The following is a 9,656-nucleotide window of genomic DNA, read 5'->3' on the forward strand; positions in this document are numbered from 1 at the left end:
CTCTCTCTCTCTCAAATAAATAAATAATATATATTCTTAAAAAGATGATGTTGGATCCAAACAATCACCTGTAAGATGATGTATAATCCTACCTCAGATGACCACAAAACTGGACAATAACAAGGGAGCTAGAGGGATGGCTTAGCAGTTAAGGTGTTTGCCTGCCAAGCCAAAGGACTCAGGTTCAATTCCCCAGAACCCATGTTAGCCAGAGGCACAAGGCGTGCACATGTCTTAAGTTCGTTTGCAGTGGCTAGAGGTCCTGGCATGCCCATTCTCTCTCTCTGTGAAATAAATAAATAAATAAAAATAAATAAAACATTTTGTTTTTTAAAGAAGAAACAAGGTCTTTGGACATGATACACAGAGCCCTGGACAGTGATTCAGAAAGGACACATGTGTAGGGAGCCCCACAAATGAAGCCTCCTGCATGTGCGCTGTATCTTGCGGAGGTTTCCAGCCACAGCCCTGGGGACCCACCAAGACAAGGGTTTCACTGAGCTGAGCAGACTGTTCACATCCCAGGGCGGATATTCCCCTGTAGCACTTACTAAGCAGGAATCCTCACATGCATGTGAGGCATACCAAACCGGCGAAGAGCACGCTGGAGAAGGCGGGTAGGACTGTGTTTGAGAATGCTGGAGAAGACAGGTGGAACTGCGTTTGAGAATCCTGGAGAAGGCAGGTAGGACTGTATTGGAGAACACTGAAGAAGGCAGGGAGGACTGTATTGGAAAATGCTGGAGAAAGCAGGGAGGACTGTGTTTGAGAATACTGGAGAAGGCAGGGAAGAATGGATTGGAGAACGCTGGAGAAGGCAGGGAAGAATGGATTGGAGAACGCTGGAGAAGGCAGGGAAGAATGGATTGGAGAACGCTGGAGAAGGCAGGGAGGACTGTACTTGGTCCCCTGACCTTTCTCAGGGCCGGAAAGATTCTGTTTCCATCAGTCATGCTACAAAGGGCTCCTAACACATGGGACTAGCCCGAGGGGAGGAAGCAGGGACATGCAACACACAGCAAGGAGAAACATCAATCAACAGAAACAACCTGAAGTGACAGGCATGATGGAACTGGCAGATAACATTAAAAGAGCTGTTTTAAACGCACTCCACACAGAAAGCGAGGACACAGCAGAAAGAGAGATGTGAACATCGGAAAGGGGCACTGGGAAGTAGCTCAGTGGGTAAAACACTTGCCGTGTTAACATGAGGACCTGAGTTTGAGTTGCAGAATCCACGTAACTGAAATGCCAGGAGTGGCATGCATTTGCAGTCCCAACACTGGGGAGGTGATAGACAGGTGGATCTCTGGAGCACACTGGCTAGCCTAATTGGTGAGCTCCAGGCCAGTGAAAGATGCTGTCTCAAAGAGGTAGATGCATTCCTGGGGACTGCTCCTTCCTCCCTACTTGTCCTAGGTTGCTGGGATTACAGACGTTCACACTATAGAGTCCGGTTTTTGTGTTGGTTGCGGAGAATCTGAGCTCAGGTACTCACACTTACATGGTAAGCACTTTATCCACTGAGCCATCGCCCCAGCCCTAGAGTAACGTCTTTAAAGGCCTTGAAGAAAGTCTTTCCAAACTTCACAACCTAGAATTACACACCAAATGTTTCCTGGGTACTTCATAAAGTAAGGATGTTTGTTTTGACTCATGGTTTTGAAGGTTGAAGAATTCAAGTTGGGACAGCCACTTCCGAGGAGGGCCCTGGGCTATGTCATATGCTAGATGACATATGGTACAGAAGGGGACGTAGAGTATTGAGTGGCAGACCTCTTCTACAAGATGTCAAACACATGGAGTGGCCTCGACTGGACCAACTCTTTCTTTCTCTTTCTTTCTTTCTTTCTTTCTTTTTTTTGTTCTTTTTTCAAATGAACTTCAGATACATGAGCTACCTTATGCATCTGGCTTATATGGGTCCTGGGAAATTGAACCTGGGTCCTCTGGCTTTGAAGCAAGCACCCTAACCACTAAACCATCTCTCTCCAGCCCAACCAACTCCTTGTAGTAACTACTGTGGCCCTGAGATCCAAGGCACTTAAAAAAAAATTTTTTTTTGTTCATTTTTATTTATTTATTTGAGAGTGATAGAGAGAGAAAGAGGCAGATGGAGAGAGAGAGAGAGAATGGGCACGCCAGGGCCTCCAGCCACTGCAAACGAAATCCAGATGTGTGCGCCCCTTGTGCATCTGGCTAATGTGGGACCTGGAGAATCAAGCCTCGAACCGGGGTCCTTAGGCTTCACAGGCAAGCGCTTAACTGCTAAGCCATTTCTCCAGCCCCCAAGGCACTTTTATGAGACAAGCTTTAATCCTTTTCAAAGACAGAACTCCCCTAATTTAATACCCTAATCCTACTAATACTCCCCTAATACCTGCCTCCTCCTCTCAATGCCTCTACTTTGGGGACCAAGCCTAGCACATGAAGCTTTGAGGGCACAACATATCCAGACCACAGCCACCAGCCAAACTATATTTTAAAATGAAGGTAAGGGCTGGGGAGATTGCTCAGTGCTTAAGGTGCTTGATTGCAAAGCCTGAAAGTTCAATTCCCCAGTACTTACGTAAAGTGGCAAATGTGTCTGGAGTTCGTCTGCAGTGGCAAGAAGCCTGGCATCCTCATGTTCTCTCTCTCTCTCTTTTCCTTGCAAATAAATAAAATTAAAAAATAACATAAAAGTAAATGGAGGAGCTGGGGGGATGGCTCAGCAGTTAAAGGCATCTGCTTGCAAAGTGTGCTGGCCTGGTTTTGATTCCCCAGTACCCACATAAAGCCTGATGCACAAAGTGGCATGTATGTCTGGAGTTTGTATGCAGTGGCATGAGGCCTTGATGAAAGCAAACCAGAGATTTCTCAAACATGCAAAAGCTGAGTGAATTCACCAGCAGAGAAAGCTTGGACAAGTGTTGTAAGAAGCTCTTCATGCAAAGGATTATGGTGCCACGCAGAAATCTGGATCCACATCATGGAATGGTGATATATGGATAAACATAAAAGCTCATTGAAAGATAATTGTTTCAAGAAAAAGCAACAATTTAGTGTGTATTTTGAAGCAGTATGTAAGTAAAATGTTATAACAACAACAGCACAAAGACCAGGAAGAAGGAAAGGAATGCAACTATTGAAAGGCTCTTTAATGCTATGGACATATAATGTATAACATTATTTGATGGTATAATATAATCAAAGATATATACTGAAAACTCTAGAACAACCATTCTTTTTAAAAAAGACAATTAATGTACATAAAATGGAATCATAAAGATTGGAGAGATGGCTTAGTGGTTAAGCACTTACCTATGAAGCCTAAGGACCCTGGTTCAAGGCTTGATTCCTCAGGACCCACGTTATCCAGATGCACAAGGGGGTGCATGCATCTGGAGTTTGCAGTGGCTGGAGGCCCTGGCATGCCCATTCTCTCTCTCTCTCTCATATATATACACACATACATACATACACACACTCTCTGTCACTCTTAAATAAATTATATATATATATATATATATATATATATATATATATATATATATATATACACACACACACACACACACACACACACATACATACATACATACATACACTCTCTCTGTCACTCTTAAATAAATAAATGAAAAAACTTGAAACATAAAAATTCAATGATACCTTAGGCTGGGGATATAGCTTAGTGGTAGAATGCTTGCCTAGCATGTATGAAGTCCTAGGTTTAATCCCTAGTACTGCCAAAAAAAGTTTCAATGATTCTAATTTACTCAACACAGGAAAAGAGAATGAGAATCAAAATAATGAAACAGATTGACCAAATTGAAAAAAAAGTAAGATAAAGATTAAAATAAAACCCTACTGATTATCACATGAAACATCTGTCCTAAATAAAAAAAAAAAAAATCCAACCGTATAGTTCCTATAAGAAATTGTCTTTAGGGCTGGAGAGATTGCATAGCAGTTAAGGTGCTTGCCTGCAAAGCCTAAGGACCCATGGTTAATCTCTCTCCAGATCCCATGTAAGCCAGATGCACAAAGGTGCCATAAGTACATGCTTACGAGGTGGCACAGTGTCTGGAGTTTGATGTCAGCGGCTGAGGCCCTGGTGTGCCAATTCTCTCTCTCTCTCAAAAAAGTAAAAACAAAGAAATAATCTTTAAACACAGAAGCATGATTAAATATGAAAGGAAGGAAGTTTTGATCCCCACCCTGGTATGTAAAGAACCTGTAAATTATTAATCCCATTCTAACAAGAATAGGAGAACAACTAAAAATAAGAACTCTTTGTAGTTCCACCAGAGAACTGAGGTCACATAGCAAGTCATTGCCCTGAGGTTGGAACCCAGACAAGTAGTTAGAAAATCTCCGTTCATTAGAGAAGAAACCCATGTACAGAAACCTCCAAAGGAGGTTTGTACAGTCTGTCATGTCTGGCTTTTAACAACAACAACAACAAAAAAATCAGATGACATAAGAAAAGGCAATGAATGTATTTTGAAGAGAGACAGCAGACAAGAGAACCAAACTCTGGTATGACAGAGATGTTGGAATTATCAGACTGAAAGTTAAAAATAACTGTAACTAGTGTGCTAAGGGTTCTAATGGAACATGTAGGCAACATTCAATAGCAGATGGTAATAGAAGTGGAGAAATGGAATTTCTAAATCAAAGATCTTAAGGCAATATTAGAAATAAAAAACAAAGTAACAGAAATGAAGAATGCCTTTGATAGGTCCATTAGTAGATGGAGCAGGGCTGAGCCAGGAATCAATAAGAACTTTAAGCTGGGTGTAGTGGTGCACACCTTTAATCCCAGCACTTGGGAGGCCGAGGTAGGAGGACTGCTGTGAGTTCAAGGTCACCATGAGACTACATAGTGAATTCCAGGTCTGCCTGGGCTAGAGTGAGACTTTACTTTGAAAACACACACACATACACACACACACACACACACACACACACACACACAAACTTTCTAAACTGAAAAGGAAAATGAATGGGACAGAGTACACTAGGATTTGGGGACAACAATGAAAGGCATAGGATGCAGGAATAGCAGAAGAAGAAAAGAGTAAAGGAACAGAAGTGATGGGAGATAGTTTCCTGAGTCACATAGTCAGGAAGCCCAGGAGAACAACAAAAGTAGCATGTTATATCCAAACTGCAGAAAACCAAACACAGAAAAAAAAACAAAAAACCTTCAAAGAAGCCAGAGAAGAAACCATCTTACCTACAGAAGGGAAAAGATAGAATTATATTGGAGTTTTCTTCAGAAACTATACAAGCACAAAGAAATTAGAACTATTGAAGTGTGAAAAAGATAAAGGAAAGCTCACCCACCTAGAATTCTGTATCTAGCAAAGGATTTTTTTAAAGATTTATTTATTTATTTATTTCAGAGTGACAGACAGAGAAAGAGGAAGGGAGGAAGAGAGAGAGAGAGAGAAAGGATGGGCACGCCAGGGCCTCCAGCCACTGCAACCGAACTCTAGATGTGTGCACCCCTTTGTGCATCTGGCTAACGTGGGTCCTGGGGAACCAAGCCTCGAACCAGGGTCCTTAGGCTTCACAGGAAAGTGCTTAACCACTAAGCCATCTCTCCAGCCCCAAACAAAGAATTTTTAAACAAAAATTGAAAGAATTAGTTGCCAGTAGATCCACTTGGAAAGCAATGTCAGAAAGAATCCTCCAGAGACAAGGAAAAGTACACAGGTCAGAAACTAGCATCTATCTCAAGAAAGGCTATTAAAGAAAGGAAAAGGGACTTCTGGAGATAGCTCCGTGGGAAACAGCTTGGTGTGGCCTGGTATGCCTGCAGCCTCAGTGCTGAGAGGGGCAGAGACAGGAGGATCTCTGGGACTCACTGATCAGCCTGTGTGGCCCAAAACCAGTGAGCTCCAGATTCACTGAGAGACTCTTTCTCAAGGGCATAAGGTTGGAGGTCAATAGAGGAAGACACTCAACATCCCTTCTCTGGCCTCCACCTGTGTGCACATTTGCACACACACACACATACACACACACACACACACACACACACACACACACACGTATACACCACACACATATACATGCATGCACAAAAAGAATGACAATTTGTGTGTGATGCTGGAGACCAACACATGTAAGGCTATTGCTCTTCCACTGAGTTACAGCTCCGGCCCAAAATATTTCCATTCAACTTTTTTTCTTTATACTTAATTGATATATTAATTTGGTGATAATAGTTTATTTAGAATCATAAGATGATAATGTACCCAGTCATTACACCTTATTAGTAAATAAAAGGAATAATATATATACATAAGAGATGGACAGGGCCGGGCGTGGTGGTGCATGTCTTTAATCCCAGCACTTGGGAGACAGAGGTAGGTCCATGAGTTCAAGGCCACCCTGAGACTACATAGTGAATTCTAGGTTAGCCTGGAGGTAGAGTGAAACCCTACCTTGAAAAACTGAAAAAAAAGAGAGAGGTGTGCAAGACAAGTTGGGGCACTCGGTTATAAAATATTTGTACCATCTATGAAATGTCTCAGTGTTATTTGAAAGTGGATTTGAATTAGTTGTAATGTATATTATACACTCTAGGACAACTACTAAGAGAGAATTTTTCAAAAGGTAATTGACTAGCCAAGACAATCACAAAAGTGAATTTAAAAAGCTGTTCAGTTCAGCTACAAGGTGGAAAGAGTAGAAGAAGAAAATAGAAGCAAAGAAAAAAGTTGCCAAATAGAAAACAGTAAATGACGAAGGCAAGGAGAAATAAGTAATTGTGATAGCTTGGACTATTATTGATGTTAGCAGCATTATCTTCCTTTCCCTGGACATGTTGTAGCTTTTAGTAAACAATTCTTTCATCTCTTTGGTTGAGTATATTATTATGATATTATATTATTAAGTATCTTATTCTTTTGATGTGATTCCTAGTACTGTTCATTAGTAATAAACAGAAATGCATGTTGGGCGTGGTGGCACACATCTTTAATCCCAGCACTCAGGAGGCAGAGGTAGGAGGATCACCAAGAGTTCAAGGCCACCCTGAGACTCCATAGGGAATTCCAGGTCAGCCTGAGCCAGAGTGAGACCCTACCTCGAAAAAAACAAAAAACAAAAACAAAAAAAAAAGCAACTGATTTTGTATCCTGCAACTTTGCTGACTTTATTACCTGTAGAAGCAAGTTTTATGGTTTTCTACACATAAGACCATTCACCTGTGAATTGAGATCATTTTACTTCTTCTTCTCCTGTTTGGGTGCTGTTTCTTTTTTAAAAAATATCATTTATTTATTTGACAGAGAAAGGAGGGAGGGAGGGAGAGAGAGAATGGGTGCACCAGGGCCTCCAGCCACTGCAAACAAACTCTAGACGCATGCGCCCCCTTGTGCATCTGGCTAACATGGGTCCTGGGGAATTGAACCTGGGTCCTTTGGCTTTGCAGGCAAACGCCTTAACACTAAGTCATCCCTCCAGCTCCCCCTACCCTTTTTTTGGCATGGTTATGCTGGCTGCCACTTGCCATACTGGGTTGAAGTGGTGAGAGTGTGGGCCCCTTTGGCTTGTTCCTCACCTCACAGAAGCTCTGAAACCACTCAGTATGACAACTGTGGGGGTTTCCTTAGATAGCTTACAGTACACTGACTGTATTTTCCTTCTAGTCCTAGATTTTGTGGATGATCAAGAAAGGATGAATTTTGAGCTGGGTGTGGTGACACACGCCTTTTATCCCAGCACTTGGGAAGCAGAAGTTAGGAGTTTGAGGCCACCCTGAGAGTACATAGTGAATTCCAGGTCAGCCTGGGCTAGAGTGAGACCCTACCTCAAAAAACTAGAAAGAAAAGCCAGGTGTGGTGGCGCACACCTTTAATCCCAGCACTCGGGAGGCAGAGGTAGGAGGATCGCCATGAGTTCGAGGCCACCCTGAGACTACATAGTGGGCCAGAGTGAGACCCTACCTCGAAAAATCAAAAAAAAAAAAAAAAAAAAAAAAAACCTAAAAAGAAGAAAGGATGAATTTTGTCAATTTTTTTTTTTGGTATCAACTGAAAATGGTGATGCATTTTAACCCTTATTGTGTATATTACATTGAGGTTTTCATGTTTAATTTTCCTTGTGTTTGAGGAACAAATACTATGCAGTCACCAAATTAGTTGCTTTTCTCACCACTGTGATTAAATACTTGACAAGCAGCAACTTCTGGAAGGAAGGTCATCTGTTGGCTTGCAGTTCAGGGAACACAGTCCACCATGGCGGCCAGTACGCAGCAGCAGAGCATGCAGCAGCTGTTTGCTTGCCTTGGATCAGGAAGCAGAGCCGGGACAGGAAGTGGGTTGTGGCTATAAAGCTCCAGACCCGTCCCCCAAGGAGCCACTTCCTCCAGCTCAGCCTCACCTCCCAAAGGTTGCATAACCTACGAAAATGGTATCACCATTTTGGGACAAAGTGTTCAGACACATAAGCATGTGGGGGGCATTTTATATCCACACCTTAACAGTCACCGTTTACAAATAATCCCTTATTTATGCCATTGCATTTAGTTCAAGAATTTGTACACCTATATTCACAATGGATATTGGTCTGTAATTTTGTCTTCCTGTGAGAGCAGGAGTATGTCAACCTCATAGAATGAGTTCTGAATTGTTTTTCTAGTTTTTAGAAATGTTTGGAAATTGGTGTTAATTCTTCTTTAAATATTTGGTAAAATTCTGGGCTGGAGAGATGGCTCAGCCATTAAGGCACCTGCCTGCAAAGCCTAATGACAGGAGTTTGATTTCCCTAGTACCCAGGTAAAGCCAAATGCACAAAGTGGCAAATGCATCGGGAATTTATTTGCAATGGCTGGAGGTCCTGGTGTACCCATTCTCTCTGAAAATGAATAAGGAAACATTTTTTTAAAAATGGGTAAAATTCACCTGTGAAGCCATCTTGCCCTGGGCTTTTTGAGAGATTTTTAGTTTTGAATGCAGTTTCTTTACTTGTTCTAACTCTATTCAGATTGTCTTTCTTTTTTTTTAAAGATAAGCCACAAATATAATTTTAATTTTAAGTATTCATTTATTAATTTTCTATTTTTGTCCAGCCATTTCATGTAAAGGGAGGACATTGAAAGACCCTCCCTCCTCCGATCATGGCACCTTTAATCTATCCCACAGGCATAGCCACTAGATTCTATTAGGAGAAAATGTGGCATTCAATGGGAAAGACTGTCTTTCTTTTTAAAACATATTTTTTTAAAAAATTTATTTATTTATTTATTTATTTGAGAGCGACAGGCACAGAGAGAAAGACAGAGAGAGGGAGAGAGAGAGAGAATGGGCGCGCCAGGGCTTCCAGCCTCTGCAAACGAACTCCAGACGCGTGTGCCCCCTTGTGCATCTGGCTAACGTGGGACCTGGGGAACCGAGCCTCGAACCGGGGTCCTTAGGCTTCACAGGCAAGCGCTTAACCGCTAAGCCATCTCTCCAGCCCTTAAAACATATTTTTATTTACTTATTTGCAAGGAGAGAGAAAGAGATACAAAGAAAGAGACAGACACTTGGGCCTCTTCTTACTGCAAAAAAAAAAAAAAACTCCAGATGTGTATAACATTTTGTGTACTTGGCTTGACATGGGTATTGCAGAATCAAACTCAAAGACCATCAGGCTTTGCAAGTAACCACCTTTAACTG

The 9,656-nt window shown here is 41.9% G+C and overlaps 1 non-coding gene across 1 annotated transcript; it reads right to left on the reverse strand.

The window, feature by feature from the left end:
* Window positions 1-9,053: 9,053 nt before the first annotated feature.
* LOC123453927 lies at window positions 9,054-9,189 on the reverse strand. The gene has a single exon (XR_006633096.1). It is a non-coding gene; the product is annotated as a small nucleolar RNA SNORA29 (small nucleolar RNA).
* Between the last annotated feature and the right edge of the window lie 467 nt (window positions 9,190-9,656).

This window comes from Jaculus jaculus, chromosome 12 (assembly GCF_020740685.1).
Source record: "Jaculus jaculus isolate mJacJac1 chromosome 12, mJacJac1.mat.Y.cur, whole genome shotgun sequence".
NCBI classification, from domain to species: Eukaryota; Metazoa; Chordata; class Mammalia; order Rodentia; family Dipodidae; genus Jaculus; species Jaculus jaculus.